This window comes from Lissotriton vulgaris, chromosome 7 (assembly GCF_964263255.1).
Source record: "Lissotriton vulgaris chromosome 7, aLisVul1.2, whole genome shotgun sequence".
Classification (NCBI taxonomy): Eukaryota; Metazoa; Chordata; class Amphibia; order Caudata; family Salamandridae; genus Lissotriton; species Lissotriton vulgaris.
In genome coordinates, this window is record NC_141695.1 from 1,245,187,477 (window position 1) to 1,245,203,401 (window position 15,925).

Sequence of the window (15,925 nt, forward strand, 5' to 3'; positions counted from 1 at the left end):
AGGGGAACCAACTTCATGTCAGCGTACATGCGGGCTACGTGGAAGGAGTGTGGAGTTACCTGCCGGTTTACCACTCCTTATCACCCACAGACCAATGGTCTGGTGGAAACGGTTCAACAAGACCTTGAAAGGCATGATAAGAAGTCTGCCTGAGAGCCTGCGGAGAAAATGGGACGTCCTCCTACCCTGTTTGTTGTTCTCCTACAGGGAAGTGCCACAGAAAGGAGTGGGCTTCAGCCCCTTCGAGCTTCTGTATGGGCACCCTGTACGTGGACCTCTCAGCCTGGTGAAGGACGGATGGGAAAAGTCTCCCAGAAAGCTTCCCCAGGATGTGGTGAGCTACATGCTGGCTTTCCGGAGCCAAATGGCAAAGTTGTGGAAGCAAGCTTCTGACAACTTGGAAGCCAGCCAAGCAGTGATGAAAGAGTGGTATGACCACAACGCTCACCCTGTGGAGTTGGAGCCTGGCCAGAAAGTATGGGTGATGGAACCTGGGGAGCTAAGTGCCCCCCAGGATCGCTGGACAGGCCCCTTTGAGGTGTTGGAGAAGAAGGGTAAGGCCACCTACTTGGTGGATCTTAAGACCCCTCGACAGCCCCTACGAGTGCTGCATGCCAATCGCCTCAAACCCCACCATGAGAGGCCCGAGGTCATCTTGATGATGGTGACTGATGGTGCAGAGGAAGCGGAAAGCGAGCCTCTCCCGGATCTTTTTTCGTCTCAGGAAAAGGATGGGTCGGTGGAGGGAGTGATTCTCTCTCCATCCCTAACTCCTGAGCAACGAGAGGACTGCCGCCAGGTCTTGGAGCAGTACTCCTCGTTGTTCTCCCTTGTCCCGGGAAGGACCCACCTGTGTACCCATGATGTGGACATAGGAGACAGCCCACCAGTGAAGTCTAAGACCTACCGGCTGTCAGACAAGGTGAAGGCCAGCATCCATGGTGAGGTTACCAAGATGCTGGAGCTGGGAGTCATTGAACCGTCTAGCAGCCCTTGGCCCAGTCCGGTGGTTCTAGTACCAAAAGCTGCTCCACCGGGCACCACTCCAGAACTGAGGTTCTGTGTGGATTACCGGGGACTGAACTCCGTGACCAAGACTGATGTACATCCGATCCCTAGGGTGGATGAACTGTTTGACCGGCTGGGAGCTGCCCAATACCCGAGTACCTTTGACCTTACTTCAGGGTACTGGCAGATCTCCCTTACAGATGGAGCAAAGGAAAGGTCAGCCTTCTCCACGCCTGAGGGCCACTACCAGTTCTGTGTGATGCCCTTTGGGCTCAAGAACGCCCCTGCCACTTTTCAGCGGCTGGTGAACCAGGTCCTCTCGGGAATGGAGGCTTTCTCCGCTGCTTATCTGGATGACATTGCCGTCTTCAGCAGCATTTCGGAGGACCATTTGTGTCACTTTCAAGATGTTCTCCAGGCCCTGAAACAGGCTGGCTTGACAATTAAGGCCAGCAAATGTCAGATCGGGCAGGGGTCGGTTGTGTACCTGGGCCACTTGGTGGGCAGGGGAGCGGTGCAGCCCATCCAGGCAAAGATTGAGGCAATCATGGCCTGGGAGCCCCCCAAGACCCAAACTGAGGTCCGAGCTTTCCTGGGCCTCACAGGTTACTACCGTCGCTTTGTGAAGGGGTATGGCACTATTGTAGCACCCCTCACTGAGCTCACATCCAAGAAAAAACCTCGACGGGTAGTCTGGACGGAGGCTTGTCAGCAAGCCTTTGTGAAATTGAAACAGGCAATGTGTGCAGCACCGGTCCTGAGGGCCCCAGACTTCTCCAAGGAGTTCATTGTCCAGACAGACGCATCAGAGCATGGCATTGGGGCAGTGTTATCGCAACTCAATGAAGAGGGTCTGGATCAACCTGTAGTCTTCCTGTCCAGGAGACTGCTTTCCCGGGAACAGAAGTGGAGTGCAATTGAGCGAGAAGCCTTTGCGGTGGTCTGGGCTCTGAAGACGTTGCGGCCATACCTGTTTGGCTCGCACTGTCTGGTTCAGACAGACCACAGACCCCTTCGTTGGCTGATGCAAATGAAGGGGGAAAATCCCAAGTTGTTGAGATGGAATTTGCCACTAATTCCCTAAACTTCACAGTGCCTGCGAGAAATATCCCTAAAGCGCTAGCGGAGAACTTTGGGCAGCTAGCTGGGGAACCCCCCTTGGGAGAAGAGTCTGACTGGGAGACCCCTTTACCTTGTGTCCCCTCCGGTGAAACCTTCATTGAGCCAGGAAGAGGCGGGAAGGGAACTAGTGAAGACTCTGTTGCTGAACCCGAGAACAGTCCGAGGCAAAAGGGTCCGCGAAGCGAGCCCCACTTGCTAGCCAAAATAACGGCTTTGGGATTTCCGGCCATCTAGTTGAGGGTCCCCGCTGAGGAGAATCCGTGGGGAGGGCCTGGAGATCATCAGCTGAGCAGCCCGATATCAAGGACGGAGCCGCGGAAGCCAGTCGGAGCTGACGCATGAGAGCTGAGGAGGGGGCGGGGTCCGGAAGAGGCTGTCCCGCGAAAGCACCCTCCCTCCCTTCCGACGGAGCTGTGGGAAGTGACGGGAGAGAGGCGAGGAAACCCCGGCCTGGTGCGCTGAGAGGAATCTGCCGTGCCGGTGCCGGGGCCGGGAAACTCCCGCAAACAGCTGCAACGTGTTCAGTGAAGGTCGCGCTGACGAGGGAACTGTCTGGGCCGATCTTGTAGGAACCCGGTAAGACTGAGAAGTGAAGAAGGGGGACCTGGGACTAAGTGGGCCTTGTGGCTGCCTCAAGCGGGGAGCGGGAGGGGTGAGACCGAGTAACCTAACTGACTGTGATTGGAGGCATGAAATAGACAGTAAGGCCTGGGTCAATCTTCGTTTTCCATCCAGCGCTTCTGGCTTTACTTCAGAAGAAGCGCAACTGAGGGCCTTCAAGACTGATTCATTATAGTGAGGTTATCTGATTTTAAAGCCATTACGGTGGCGGTTTGATTTACTGCTAGATTCGCAGTGCTGTACTGGAAAAAGGGAAACCTGAGTTGAGAAGGGATTCTTTCCCTCAGAAGTCGTTTAAACACCCAGGAAAGTCATTGGAACAAACTGTAAATACATTGGAGGTGTAGATCCAGCTTTATGGCTGGATGAGTTATTGAAATACCTTGCTTGTTCCAGTCCAGACACCACTCTGTGAATCCCAGTTCTAGTGAGCTAATTGTTGATAAGTGACTGAAACCTGTATTTTCCTTCCAGGGATAGCACTGAACCCTCTGGGGTAAAGCACCGTTGTGTATGGTTACAAGAAACTTCCATGTTCACTAAATACCTCAACAAGAGTTGTGTACTACACTTTGCTGGTTTTAATGCTAAAAATGTTATTGTGCATTTGCTAATGAACTAAAGTAGAGCTATACAATGTAACACTGCTAATAAGTAAAAAGAGAACTACGCAGAGATTTTATAAAACAACCCGTATTTTTCTAAACTGGTGTAGTGTCGTTTTTGAATGGATGGGCACTGAGTTACTGTAAGGGTGTGTCGCAAGCTTAACATAGTTGATGCCTTTAGATTAGACCTTCCTACTTGGAGCCAGGCTACCCTATGTGGACTGGTGACCCCAGGTCCAACAACGTGTTTCCTTCAGTATCGTCAATTTTCTCTTCCTGCTGGGGAATACTTTGGCCAGTATGGTGTCGATCTCTGCCCCTAAGAATATCTTTATTTGTTATGGCTCTGTTGACGATTTCTCCCAATGAATCGAGAAGCCCAGTCCTGTCAGAGTTAGTATGACCTGCTGGATGCGTAGTTTGCATTGACCGTACGAACTTGCCTTTACGAGCCAGTCGTCGAGATGGGGATATATCTGTATTCCTTGCCTTCGTAGATGTGCTGCGACAGCTGCTAGGCATTTTGTAAACACCCTTGGTGCGGATGTCAGGCCTAATGTCAGTACTGTGAACTGGTAGTGGCTTTGCTTGATCACAAACCTTAGCAGGCGCTTGTGTTTGTGGTTGATGGGGATGTGTAAGTATGCATCCTTTAAATCTATAGTAGCCATGAAGCCCCTTTGCTGTATTTGTGGTATTACCTCTTGCACGGAAGTCATCTTGAATCTTTGAGTCCTTATGAATTCGTTCAGGAACCTTAGATCTAGGATAGGTCTTAGCGTTTCATCCACCTTTGGCACCAGGAAGTACGTTGAGTAAACCCCCTTGTTCCTTTGGTTTTGCGGTACCACCTCTATTGCCTCCTTGCTGAGCAGTTCTTGCGACTCTAGTTGCAAGAGCCAGAGCTCCTTTGCTGAATGTGCCTTTCTTCTTAGCTTTCTATTTGGAGGTTGTCTTTCTAACTCTATACAGTATCCATATTGTATGATGTTTAGTATCCATTTGTCCGATGTGACCTTCCTTCATTCCTGGATGAAGTCTCTTATTCATCCCCCTACCGTTCCTGAGTTTGAGGTACTGCTTGTTGTTGAACGTTCATCTGCATCTTTTCTTTTTGTCTTTCCGCTCACCCCCAGGTGTTGCTAGGGTGGGGGCCTGTTGCATAGCGGAGTCACTTGGTTGAGGGCTGTTGTCCTAAACTTCGTGTTTGTCCTCGTCTGTTTCCGCGCCCTCAAAAGGACTGTCCCCGGGTTTAGTGCTGCCAGTTTTGCTGCTGCTGTAGCTGGCCTTGGTTGTTCCCTTGGTAGCATCGCTGGAACGTTTGGTGGGATCTGGTTGTCACGTTGCCTCCATTTCTACCACCTGGCCTTCTCGTGGGTGTGCCTCTTCTCATTCCCCTGAACTGCAATGCTCCCATGGACCATGCTGTTTTGTTGTCCTTCTTGAGCTGCGTCAACTGGCGTGCAGAACAGGGTGTATTTAGGATGTTGCTTTGCACCTCTGGCTTAAATCCTGAAATTCTGAGCCATGCGTGTCCGTCACTCCTATCATCATTAGCCTACTCGATGTTTCTGCAGCATCCAATGCCGATTTTAGGCATGCGTTTGCCATGTTCCTTCCTTCTTCTACCAGGTGAGCTGCCCTTTGTTGGTACTGATCTGGTAGACATGGGGCCATCTCAGACTCCCTCAACATCGGCAAAGACACTTGGAGTCACCTTAAACAGTGATCTCTCACTGAAATCACAAGTGGGCCAGGTGGTCTCAAAGTGTTTTTTCCAACTCAGGAACATAAGGAAGGTACGCCGCCTCCTTACACCGGAGGCCATTACCCAGGTGGCGATAGCTACGGTTCTATCTCACCTGGATTATGCTAACTCTATATATCTTGGCATACCTCTTTACCTACTGAAGCGACTACAGATGGTCCAGAACTATGCAGCCAGACTGATCTTGAGTCAACCCAGATGGCAATCTGCAACTCCACTACTTATGAAACTTCACTGGCTCCCCATGTCCCAGCGCTGTACCTTTAAAACAGGTTGCATGATCTTTAAATCCCTACACTGTAAAAGCCCCAAATGTATTGATAAATTGATAACTAGGCACACCCCTGCCCGCAATCTGCGCTCAGCCTATCTCTCACTTTTGCATACCCCCTTCCTTCAAACGGAAGTGCACAGGTGGCTGTCGATTTGTGACACTTGCCCCTCGCCTCTGGAACGCCTTTCCTCTTGAGATCCGAATCTGCCCGGACCTTATGAAATTCAGAAGAGCACTTAAAACCTGGTTCTATAAGCAAGCCTACCACTGAATTCAAGTATACAACTAAAAGCCCTTCAAATCTGTTCCTTGTCTTCACTACAGCGGTGTGAGTGCACTCTACAAGTCTTTTAAACCTAAACATAAACATAGATGCTTTAGAAGCTTCCCCACTTCATCCCAGTGTTGGTATGGATGCCTGTTGATTAGGGCGTTGGAATTTGCAATGCCAATGTATTGCCGCATTTCTCTCCACCTTTCTCCCTGTGAGATCCATCCTCCTACACTCCTTGTCTGATGGTGGTCCGTCATTATTAGCCCTCTTCCCAGCCGTTGTTGCAATTATGGAGTCAGCTGGCACTGACCCTTGGATGTATGCAGGGTCCTTTGAAGAATGTACTTCTCAGTTCTAGGGGTCACAGCTTTGCATACTGCTGGCTCCTTAAAGGCCTCTCTTCCCTGGTCCAGCACATTAGAGAGCATGGGCAGGAATTGGCTCCAATTCTGTTGAGAAGCATGCCTTGGGCTTCTCCTCCTCCATTTTCACTCCATAAGTCTGCGCAGCCTTCTGTACGACCATGTTGTAAATCCCTATGTCGTCTGTCAGCGAGGGCCTTGAAGGTTAAGTGTCTACGCCTTCGTCTGCCGATTCGGCGTCGATATCTTACCATTCCACATTTTGTGCCTCCAAGGATGTCGAGTCCCGGTAGGATTGCAGATCTTCGTCACCTTCACCCTCAAAATAGTAGTCTTCTTCTCCCTGTTCCTTGACTGATTCGGGCGTTCTCGGCGGTTCTGCCTCCTAGTCGTCCTTTCGACTTTGACCGCGTGTTTCGGTGGGATGGTGTATTGGAGCATCTTCTCGGAGTCCTTTTTCTGCTGTAGGATGCTCATTTCGGCCTCAAGCCTCCTCTTCTTCCTCTCCATCTCAGCGGCATGTTCGGCGTCGAGAGTTGGAGCGCTTCTCTTCAAGGCAGTCGACGACAAAGTCTGCCCTTCTTTCCTCGGTGCTGAGGTGTTCTTTTTGAGGGCAACCTTTGATGGTTTTTCAACGATTGGAGTCCTCTTCAAAGGATCCGCTCGGTTGACTGCCCATGGTAGCTGTTGCTTTTGTCGAGTGTTTTGGCGGCAGGGCTCCCTTCGAGGACTTCGCTTCACTTCTATGAGTATCGCTCTGGGCTTTAGATTCACCCTTTCGAGTGTCGCTTGGGTGTTTAGGGGTCGACAACTCCCTTACTTTTTTCGACGTTCTCTTATGGACCTCGAGGACCGTGCAGTCCTCCGATCCTTCGGCGATGTTATCCTCTTCTCCACTGGAGAGACCCAAGTCTCACAGCAATGGATGGAGGTGGCCCCTGCATGTTGTGGTTTGCCCTTCTACGCCTCTCCCTTACTCCGAGGGTCTTGGGTGTAAACGCCGAGCAGGCGTTGCAGTCTCCACTTATGCGGTCGAGCGGCAGGTAGAGGTTGCAGACTGTATGTGGTCGTACCTGTGGTGGCAATTGGTGCAAACCTTGAATGGTGTTTTGTCTATGCCCCCGCACGCAGGGAACCCCTACAAGCGCATTCTCTGTCGAATGTCGAGGTTTTGTTAGTAAAACTTCGACCTCATAGCTCCGGTTACTTGACCTGTAGTCTGGTGTAACTGAAACTTGAATTTTTCGTCGAATAGCTTCGATTTTCCTTGATTACTCTTCCAAAACTCTGGAACTCTTCGGCAACGATCCAGAATCTGAAGATGGCGACCAAAGGTGGGAGCTTCCAGAGGAAGCAAGTCGACGTCATGAAGGACACCAAATGGTGGTATGTCGACGTCCACCAGGGGCACGAAAAAAGAAAAGAAAAAAAAAAGACTACAATTCCGGACTCAACCTCAAGATGGCGGAATAATGCACAGCATAGTGAATCCAGACAGATTCACGCTGCAAAACTACTGAGAGTTCGAGGAGTGTTGTGAACCATGGTTGCGGTGCCCATGTGGGAGCAACTAGGATCATTTTGAGAGACTGTTGCTTGAGCTTGCGTACTACTGGAGGAATGAGTGGGAGTGGCGGGAAAACCGTACGCAAATCTGCCTGACCAGTTCATCCATATCGCATTGTCCTTGGACAACGAGTGTGGAAACCTGGCGGTGAAGGTTGGGCATTTTGAGTTTGCATGTGCGGCGAACAGATCTATGTCTGGGTGGCCCCACATGTGGAAAAATGGTTGAAGAACTTGACGATGAAGTTCCCATTTGTGGATCTGCTGTGTCGGACGACTGAGCAGATCACAATCTGACTGTGCACTCCTAGAAGATGTTCTGCCAGAAGATATATATTTTGTAGAAAGGCCCATCTCCATATACTTTGTGCTAGCTGAGACAACTGCAACAAGTGTGTTCCTCCTTGTTTTTGTATGTAATACATCACTGTCATATTGTCCATACGGACAAGGAGAGTTTTGTTGAGAAGATGTCTTTGGAACGACTTTAACGCTAAAAATATTGCTAATAAATCTAGGTGTCTGATGTGGAGCAGTTTTTGTTGGGTGATCCACTTGCCCTGAATTGTATGGTTTAAGAGATGGGCTCCCCAGCTGGTGAGTGATGCTTCATCTGTTAGCACTATCTGTGGAATTGGCTCTAGGAAGAGGTTTTGTGTGTTCCACCACTGCAGAAAGCGATGTGTGCGGCTGCCCACCAACACCAGATCTGTACGTTGACCTTGAGCCTGATTCCACCGACGTGCTAAGCATTCTTGTAAAGAGCGCATCTGAAGTCTTGCGTGAGGTACTATGAAAATGATAGAAGCCATTATTCCTATGAGCTGCATAAACACTCGAGCTGGAAGGGAGTGTTGTCGTTGAAATTTTGTGATGAAGGTTTGCATACTTGCTATCCTGGCTGGATTGGCGTATGCTAGAGCTTTAGAAGTGTCTATGGTGCCACCTAGATAACGATGTAGGTATTGGCGTGGTTGATTGTGAACCCCAAGCGGTGAAGCAGTAGAATTGTTTGGGGAGTGTGATGAACACACAGACTGTGTGACTTGGCTTTTATCAGCCAGTCATCCAGGTATGGAAACACGTGGATTTGCTGTCTTCGCAAGTGTGCAGTTAACAGCGCGAGACACTTTGTGAAGACCCTGGGTGCGGAGGTTACCCCGAATGAGAGAACCTTGAACTGAATGTTGGCCGTCCACTGTGAATCATAGATATTTCCTGTGAGCGGGGTGTATGGGAATATGGAAGTAGGTGTCCTTGAGATCAAATGTTTCAAGGAAGTCGCCTTGTTGAAGTAGTGGAAGGACTTGTTGAAGAGTGATCATATGAAAGTGATCTGACTGTATATAGAAGTTTTAGAGGTCTGAGGTCCAGTATTGGTCTGAGAGTACCGTTCTTTTGTGGATTAGAAAATTTAGGGAGTGAACTCCTGTCCCTTGACGCTCTAGAGGAACATGTTTTATTGCCTGCTTTTGAAGCATTGAAAGAACTTCTTGCTTGAGGAGTGTCAGATGTTCCGTGGACCACCTCCTTCCTCACCGGCAGAACCCAGTGTCTGCCTCCCCCATTCCACTCTATAGACACCAAGATCATCTGCGGCGTACCCCAAGGATCATCTCTCAGCCCAACACTCTTCAACATCTACATGGCACCGCCCGCCAACATCGCCAGATCGCATGACCTCAATATAGTCTCCTACACCGACGACACCCAGCTAATCCTCTCACAGGCCCCCGCCACCACCCAAACTAACCTACACGAAGGAATGAAGGCCATCGCTGAATGGATGACAAACAGCCGCCTGAAACTGAACTTTGACAAGACAGAGGTCCTCATCATTGGATCCACCCCGTCCGCCTGGGACGACTCATGGTGGTCGGACGCACTGGGAGCTGCACCGACGCCCACTAACCACGCACGCAACCTAGGAGTCATCCTGGACTCCTCACTGTCAATGACCCAGCAAGTGAACGCCGTCGCCTCCTGCTTCACCACCCTCCGCATGCTCGGCAAGAACTACAAATGGATCCCCACCGGTACCAGAAGGACAGCCATCCAGGCCTTCGTCAGCAGCAGACTAGACTACAGCAATAGTCTCTACGCAGGATTATCAGCCAAACTCCAGAAACTACTACAACGCATACAGATCGCCTCTGCATGCCTCATCCTCAACATCTTCCGCCACAACCACATCACAGCCTACCTGAAAGACCTGCACTGGCTCCCGTCAACAAGAGGATCACCTCAAGCTCCTCACCCACTGTCACAAAGCTCTCTCAACAACACTGGGCCAGCGTACCTCAACAAACGACCCACCTGCTACACCCCAAACCGACAGCTTCGCTCTGCTGACCTCGCCCTCGTCACTGTCCCCCGCATCCGTCGAGCGACCGCCGGCAGCAGATCATTCTCTCACCTTGCCGCAAAAACCTGGAACACCCTCCCCATCCGCCCACGACAGACCCAGGACCTGCTGGCCTTCAGGAGACTCTTCAAGACCTGGCTGTTTGAGCAGTAGCAGCACCCCCGCCCCCCCAGCGCTTTGAGACCCTCACGGGTAAGTAGTGCGCTCTACAAATGTACTGATTGATTGATTGATATTGGACGCTGTTAGGGCGGTATGTTGGGGGAGTTGCAGTAAGTTCCAGGTAGTAGCCATACTGGATTATTTGTCTTACCCATTTGTCTGTAGTGATTGAATTTCAGACAGGTAGGAACTGTGTGAGTCTCCCTCTGACCGGAGTGGAATGGTCTGGGGGAGTGGAGGGAAGTCACGGTTTGTTAGTGGGGGAGGTGCGAGTATTGTTACCTCAGCCTCTCCCTTAATTTCCCCCTGTACCCAGCTCTGAAATATCCCTTGTTGGGGGATGTTTGTGTGAGACTTTTGTAAGAGGAGGAAGCAGTATCTGTACTGATGTTTTTGGATGCACCCCGGTAAAAGGAGCAACGAAAGGAGACTTGTGTAGACTGTAATGCACCCATAGATTTTGCAGTCTGGGTCTTTTTTTCATTTTCTCTAATGTTTTTACAACTGGGCCAAAAAGTTGTTCCCGATTGAACAGCTGCTTGAGGATAGTGGTTTGAAACCAGAAATGGGCAACCATGCACGTCTTCTCAGTAACACACTACTGTTGATTGATCTAGATGCAGTGTCTGCTGCATCGAAGGCACATTTAATGGATGTGTTTGTTATTAACTTGCCTTCCTGAATCAAATCATTGGCTTTGTATTGGTCAGGCAAATGCTGCACTTGGCCCTCAAGCTCGCCGTAGTGAGCCCTATTGTATCTGGCAAGTAATGCTTGTGCATTAGCTATCCTCCATTGATTAGCTGCTTGGGAGGCAACTTGTTTGCCGGAAGCGTCTAGCAGTTTTGACTCTGTTTGGAGGTGGGGCACCGCCGGAGGTCTGGGAGTTAGCTCGCTTCCGAGCATTGTTCACTAGCAAGGAATCTAAGGGGAGTTGACCTTTAATTAAGGTGGGATCATTAGGGGCGGGTTTATATATTTTTATCAATCCGAGGATTGAGAATCCTGGTCCTGACATGGTCTTTGAAGATGTCTGGAGCATGTTTAATGACACCTTTAAGCATGGGTAATGTCTGTACTGTCCTTTGTGACTGTCCAAAAGTGTACACCAGGACGTCCTCTGTGCGGTCTGAATGCATTTGCACGCCATGATATTGGGCAGCCCTATCAATGAGCTGACTAAAGCCAATGTTGTCATCTGGGGGAGATAGTCTGGTTGAGTATGCCTCTGGATCAGGGAAGATTTACAGAGTGACTGTAGTCATCCCATGTGTCCTGTGGTATGTTAAGCGTCATCATCCGGATCATTGAAGGGGTGATTATTTCCACCCCCACCCGAAGGTCATCATCATCATCCTGTGGTGGGGAGTATGGAGGAAGTATAGGAGACTTTGGAGGAGAGAAAGGATCAGTAGGAAGAACAGGAGAAGAGGGTCTAACTGGTGAAGTTGCGCAGTCTTCTTCACAGGCAACTCAGGATTGTGTGGGGTGTCGAATTTTCTTTTGTTCGAGGGGTACTGATAATATGGCCTGTTTTAGCGTCCACATGCAGTGTTTTCTGTTTTGGATCGATGGGATCTGGAAGAAATAGTTCCTCCTCCTTGGCTTGTGCTTTCGGCGTCGATTTTTTCGGTTTGGGACGTGGTTTAGGTTTGACTGTGCCTTTGAAGGGGTTTTAATGTCCTTCTGCTTTGGTGTCTAGTCAAATGTTTTTCGGATCCGAAGGTTTTTGAGGTGTCTTCGGTTCTGAGGCCTTTCGGTTTTTCTGTGCCGAAGTACTTGGCGCCGAGGTCTTTTTAGCGACAGCGGGATATTTTTCCGCTTTCAGTACAAATTGTGCTTTTGGGGCACTGATATGTGGCTTGCTCGGTCCCGAGCTGCCAGAAGGCTTATCTTTTGTCTTCGGAGCTGGGCCTGGAGGTGGGGCTTCTGAAGTGTTCTTTCAGTTTTGACTAGGGCCTTCAGGCGAAGTTTTGACCGGAGCCTTCTTTCTGGGTGGGGTAGGGTCCAGTGGCAGTTGTACTTACTCGTTGACCTGGAGTGATGTCGTCATCTGAGTCGTCGTCATCTGCCTCGGATACGATATCGAGCCACTCTGAATCCTCTGTGACTTTGGGGCCTTCACTGAAGATATCTTCTGACACCAGTGCCGATCATTGTGCCATGACGTGTCGTTGAGCCCTGCCATCAAGGATAGTTTTCTTGGATCGAAAAGAGGCGCAGGCCTGGCAATGTTTTTCTTCGTGTTCAGGCGAGAGACAAAGGTTGCAGACCTTGTGATGGTCGCCATGCAGAACTTTAGCTCCACACTAGGGGGCATTTTTTAAATGGAGTCCTTTCCATTAGCCGTAGGCCCGAATGGCGTCGATAGAACCAGCGGCCGGCGTCAACGACCGGAACCGGGAGATTAATTTATCGCGTCGAGGCACGCAAATGAAACAAATACCGTGGATTTGTGATGTTTTGCGCGTTGAAGAGGTGTGGAAACACGGTACTGAACCAGAGCGCTGAAGTTACATCCAAACCAGATGGAGGAAAAAAATAATCTAAGGATGGAGTCGATGCCCATGCGCACTATCGTCTAAGGGAGGAGTCACCTATCTTGTTACTACAAAGACTTCTTCAAAGACAACAACAAGGTGCAAGCATCCGAGCCCAACACCAGATGGCGATCTATGCAAAAGTATGAATTCTGCAGCTCATATGCCTCGAACATGTCTCTATTGGCAAGTCTTGCTAGTAGTATAACTAACAAAGGAGCCCACCCAATATCCTGCATCCATTCTCTCAACTAGCATCATGAACTGCAGATACCATTAAGATTGTTTTGCATCAATACTTACAGAGTCTGCTCCGACTGGTGGCTTTCAGGGTTGAAGCGATAGGAAGGAAGCTGCTCTATGTCCGATTTAGTGAGGCCCCGGGGTTTGGCTTCTCCGAGACGCTCAGCTAAATTCAATAATGCCTAGAATGGGTTAGGTAGACATACAAAGAAAGTAACAACCAATGAGAGAAAAGAAGGGAGAGAAAAAAGAAAGCAAGCATGAATGGCCTTAAATAGCACAAAACAGTTTGTGGATCAACTACATGGCACTCAGTAAAATACACAAATTATACCCACCACAAACCACAGTCTGGCCACACATCTACCTCTCTAAGTTCTTGGCCAACAGTATGCATCATGCTAGCACAAGAAGGCCATAGAGTTGCAGTGATTGTTGTGAAGCAACAATGAGGAGGAACTGCCATTAAAGATTTGTACATTTTGGATGCAGAGCCAGACTAGGAGTACCAGTCTAAGGAGGAATTTTGCAGAAAGGGTCACTGAAACAGCATGTCGTAGTGACTAAGCACACAGTGGTCAGCAAGATAAAGCTTACTTACCTGTAAAATGTTTTTCCAGAATTAACATTCTACACGTTCACCTAATTTTACAGCCACTTTATCTTCTCATTTAAATAGAGTTAAACGTTGATTGGAGAAGAAAACAAACTTCATCCAATATTCATTTGGTACGGGGTTCTTGTCAAATCAAAAGGTTAAGAATATTATGCATTGCTGGGGAAAACGTTAGAGATTCTCTTCATATGCAAATATTTTTTTTTTCAAACTGTGCGTAAGAAGCTGGCTCCTTACACAATCTACATCTAATTGGTATATTATATAGAGAGTCCAGGTATCCCTTATGAGTGGACAGGGGTTTGCTTTAACAATCCCAAGGCACTCATTTTGTGTTAGTGTGGTCAAGCAGCCTTAGATTTTTCAAGGAGGAGTGCTAGACATTTGTTGCATACACAGTCAATAAACGATACACACACGCTCAATAAGGAGATCCACACCAATATACACAAGCATTTGCAATGCAGTAGGTCTCGCATTAGGAAAGTTTGAGCTATTGGTTTTGTAAATGACAATTTTTTTATTTATGTGTTTTTGAAAATAGCTAAATAGCTTTGTCATTTACAATGCCAATAGTTATAACTTTCGCAAATGTGACACCTATAGCATTTGTAATGCAACATGTTTTGTATTTACGTGACTTAGATGTATTGATATTACAAATAACAATGGCTTTTAACTTTTTAAAATAATGAATACTTAAATAAAAGTGATTGTAATTTATAATGGCAATAGCTTAAACTTTTATAAATAACTTTGTGAAGATTATGTTCAGTGTATTTTATTGTGACGAAAATCCAAGAACAGAAGCTAAATATTAACATCTTTTTGTGACATTTGTAATAAAGCTTGAAACATTGAGAGAACATATTTGAACCAGTGATGCTGTGGTGGTGCTGTGGTTGCATGGTGATGCTGTGGTTGCGCTGAGTGATGCTGTGGTTGCGCTGAGTGATGCTGTGGTTGCGCTGAGTGATGCTGTGGTTGCGCTGAGTGGTGCTGAGTGGTGCTGAGTGGTGCTGTGGGATAAGGTGGTGGTGCTGAGTGGTAATGTGGTGGTGCTGAGTGGTAATGTGGTGGTGCTGAGTGGTAATGTGGTGGTGCTGAGTGGTAATGTGGTGGTGCTGAGTGGTAATGTGGTGGTGCTGAGTGGTAATGTGGTGGTGCTGAGTGGTAATGTGGTGGTGCTGAGTGGTGATGTGGTGGTGCTGAGTGGTGATGTGGTGGTGCTGAGTGGTGATGTGGTGGTGCTGAGTGGTGATGTGGTGGTGCTGAGTGGTAATGTGGTGGTGCTGAGTGGTAATGTGGTGGTGCTGAGTGGTAATGTGGTGGTGCTGAGTGGTGCTGCTGAGTGATGTTGTGGTGCTGTGGTGGTGCGGGGTGGTGCTGTGGTGGTGCGGAGTGATAATGTGGTGGTGCTGAGTGATAATGTGGTGGTGCTGAGTGATAATGTGGTGGTGCCGAGTGATAATGTGGTGGTGCCGAGTGATAATGTGGTGGTGCCGAGTGATAATGTGGTGGTGCCGAGTGATAATGTGGTGGTGCCGAGTGATAATGTGGTGGTGCCGAGTGATAATGTGGTGGTGCCGAGTGATAATGTGGTGGTGCCGAGTGATAATGTGGTGGTGCCGAGTGATAATGTGGTGGTGCCGAGTGATAATGTGGTGGTGCCGAGTGATAATGTGGTGGTGCCGAGTGATAATGTGGTGGTGCCGAGTGATAATGTGGTGGTGCCGAGTGATAATGTGGTGGTGCCGAGTGATAATGTGGTGGTGCCGAGTGATAATGTGGTGGTGCCGAGTGATAATGTGGTGGTGCCGAGTGATAATGTGGTGGTGCCGAGTGATAATGTGGTGGTGCCGAGTGATAATGTGGTGGTGCCGAGTGATAATGTGGTGGTGCCGAGTGATGCTGGGGTAGCGCTGAGTGATGATGTGGTGATGTGGGGATGCTGAGGGCAGACAAGCACAACTAGTCACTTAAAAAAAAAACAACACAACACAAGCAAGCAAAAAAAACCTTATTTCCCTGCACTCGTGTCACTACTGTAAGCTCGGGCGTGAAATACCACAGATATTGATCACGGTGGCGATAGCGTGATATTCTGCTGCAATTGCTGTGTAATGTGTAACACCCATGAAACAAAGATGGATGAAGGAAATAGCGGGAAAATGCATGGAGAACCACCCCGCAGTCATCTTACAGGCACCACTGAGTCAAATGTCAGCCCAAACACAGAGGACAGGCGAAGCGAGCATGAGAAAGGTTTCCTGCCGCAAACACAGCACATATGTTATCCCCGGACAAACAAGGAGCTAAGCTCTCGGAGGCAGGAGGCTCGGGCAAGCGCGTGCACGAGCACATGCACTCGATGAAATCCGCGATGGTTTCAGAGC

The 15,925-nt window shown here is 48.9% G+C and overlaps 1 long non-coding RNA gene across 1 annotated transcript in view; it reads right to left on the bottom strand.

Moving 5' to 3' along the window:
* LOC147703320 (uncharacterized) overlaps positions 1–13,097 on the bottom strand; it is a 106,673-nt gene extending 93,576 nt beyond the window's left edge. Inside the window, exon 1 of the long non-coding RNA XR_015297572.1 lies at positions 12,974–13,097. This is a non-coding gene — a long non-coding RNA (uncharacterized LOC147703320). The remainder of the gene's footprint in view (positions 1–12,973) is intronic.
* Positions 13,098–15,925: the final 2,828 nt, after the last annotated feature.